The sequence below is a fragment of the Macrobrachium rosenbergii genome, chromosome 23, assembly GCF_040412425.1.
Source record: "Macrobrachium rosenbergii isolate ZJJX-2024 chromosome 23, ASM4041242v1, whole genome shotgun sequence".
In the NCBI taxonomy this organism is placed as follows: Eukaryota; Metazoa; Arthropoda; class Malacostraca; order Decapoda; family Palaemonidae; genus Macrobrachium; species Macrobrachium rosenbergii.
In genome coordinates, this window is record NC_089763.1 from 36378696 (window position 1) to 36381461 (window position 2766).

Here is a 2766-nt window from a genome sequence, read left to right on the forward strand (position 1 = left end):
AGATCGTTTTTTTAAACTAGCAAATATTTTATAATTTTACTAAACGTAAATATTTTTATACTCGTATGATGAGCCTGAGTTACTGTTTTTTTAAAATAAAATTATGTAACTAATTAAAAAAAAAACTCATGTCCTGCCATGAGGGTTGAACAGCTTTCCACATCCCACACCGTTGTCAGTTTTACTATTTTGGGGTTCCACTGGTTCCTGGTTACTCCTCGATGTCGTCTAGGCGTAAAACTAGGTCGTTTCAATACATCTATAAAGCCGATTTGATACAACCAGTTCGTTTCCACAAAAAAATTTAAACGCTAAAATCGATTTCCTCAAACATTTACGTGTTTTTTTATCATAGCTGTCGCATTTTGGTTACATTAATAGCCACTCATCCGATACATACTCGTATATGAAAGCATTTATCTTACTGCAATATAAATTGACACGTATCTAGTACGTTTAGCACAGCTCACAAATTACCTGTTAATTTTTCTATATTTTTTTACTCAGTAATTTCGCGATTCTAATATTAACAATCAAGTTTTAAGTCAACAGTCAATTTCAAGAATGGCCTAGAAGTTTGAAAATGAACGTAACATATAAAAATGGTTTAAAGAATATATTAATTTAAATACAATATTTTTGGGAGTTTTGCCCTCTTTTTGATGACGGACTTTTTTTAAAACAATATTTTATCCTAGGCACTCATTTCCATTATATCAAATAAGAAGGTAGCCATAGACGTGTCATTGAAAACCTTCCTATTTGACATAATGGAAAAAATCCCCCTGGAATTGTATCGAATTGGCTTTATCATTGATGTAATGAAACGACCATAACGTATTTCTTGAAGCTAGACATCATCTGTAAACAAACAAATGAACCTACATTAATTACCTAGTTGCAAAATGTTCTTCGATACAGATAATTATGAATGAATGAGTTTTCAGTTATGAAGAAATTGTGCCACACATTTCTGTAGGCATGGGCGCCTGCAGCATATTTTCCAAAGGGGGGGGCGGCGGCAAATCTTAATGCATACATGGATAGTTTCCCGTACTTTTAACCCTTTGTACTAGCAGGGTTAATTCCAAAAACATCATCAGCGCCTGCATTTCTTTAAAGAATAAAGCAATTATATATATATATATATGTATATATATATATATATATATATATATATATATATATATATATATATATATATATATATATATTATAAATTTTTTTTCCACGATTTCAGGGGGGCAAGTGGCGCCCCCCTCCTCGTCCCTACGTGCGGGCGCCCATGTCTTTAGGTTATACAGTTACTATAAGGCGAGGAAAATCACCAATTGCCGTTCGTTACATTGCGGCAAAAACCGAGTTCTTATTCAGCAACAAAAATTGTAATGAATGATTCCAAATACCTTTCATTACCTTGGTCTCTTTAGCACCATGTACTACATAGTTTCAGAATGGCCACATTACTACCAAAAACAATTCAAGATAAAATAACGAATTCGCAGAATTGACACTTTTTGAGCCAATCATAAATTAGAACCTATTTAATTTCGTAAAGTAATATGGTCACTACTTCAAATCAAATGCCTTCAAATGAACACCATATTCTCTGGAAGACTGAATTTCAAGTCAATGGCTCCTGTTGGCTTGTTCCGTATAAATAGGGTTCCTCATCTTCTGAATAACGATGATATCGGCACAAATACTTTAACTTTTCACCATTCTCAGGTAGCAAACCACCCTGCAAGCCTACATGGAGGCTTAAAACACTTAAATTTACACATATACAGCCAACGTAAGCGTCAGCATTCCTTTCAAACTAGCCCCTGTCATAACCTATAGCCTTTTTTCTTGGTCAGTGTCTGTATAATAATAATAAAGTCACTATTGTTATTTACCTGATCTACGACAAATACAATACATGAATAAAGGGTACATTCGCCTTTATTCGTCACGATTACCTTCAGTAACGATCATGCAGCAGTGCTATACAAATTCAATAGTTTACGTGATTTTAAATTTCACCATTTGAACATTTGACACAAACTCTTTCAATACGGAATGGAATTGCCCATAAAAACCCAAATACCTCTGATACCCAGAAGCACTGACGAGGTAAATAACACCACAGGAACCGAGTTCTTTTAAAGTTTCTGCGGATCTCTGACAATGACACTCAACACTTACACGGCCACGTCGTCTCGAGCAAGACAGGTTACTCAGTCCTGCCTCAAGTCGGGTGTTACCACCCATACGACCGAACCTCCGGTAACCTCAACTTGCCTGTTCAGTCACCTCGGAACTACAACGGTCAACTTTGTTGGCAAATGGACTTAGAAAGATCTTTGACGTCAGATTTTTTTCTTTTTTAAATACGTGGACCAATAAAATAAAACTGAAACACCTACAAGACTATGTCTTGTCCAGAAATAGTAGAAAAAATTTTGACGGATCGAAAAACGTCTTTTGAATTCTTCCGAGGGTTTTAACAGAGAGAGAGAGAGAGAGAGAGAGAGAGAGAGAGAGAGAGAGAGAGAGAGAGAGAGAGAGAGACCCACTAATTAACTCAACCTATTTCTGGTCTGGATCGAGTGAATCCCGGATTTTTTTTTTAAATCCCCGGCTAATGAAAAGACTGGCGGGCGTGGCAGGGGCTTCGAGCTGTCAAACGGAGTTGCAAACGGCTGATGAAAGACTAAAATGGGAAAGCTTTCTCTTTATTTCTGGTAAAAGATACTGAGCTGTACCAATGCAATAAGGCCTGTC

The 2766-nt window shown here is 36.1% G+C and overlaps 1 long non-coding RNA gene across 1 annotated transcript in view; it reads right to left on the minus strand.

The window, feature by feature from the left end:
* Positions 1-279: 279 nt before the first annotated feature.
* Positions 280-2766, minus strand: part of LOC136851197 (uncharacterized) — a 3674-nt gene continuing 1187 nt past the window's right edge. The window contains exon 2 of the long non-coding RNA XR_010856804.1: positions 280-861. This is a non-coding gene — a long non-coding RNA (uncharacterized lncRNA). The remainder of the gene's footprint in view (positions 862-2766) is intronic.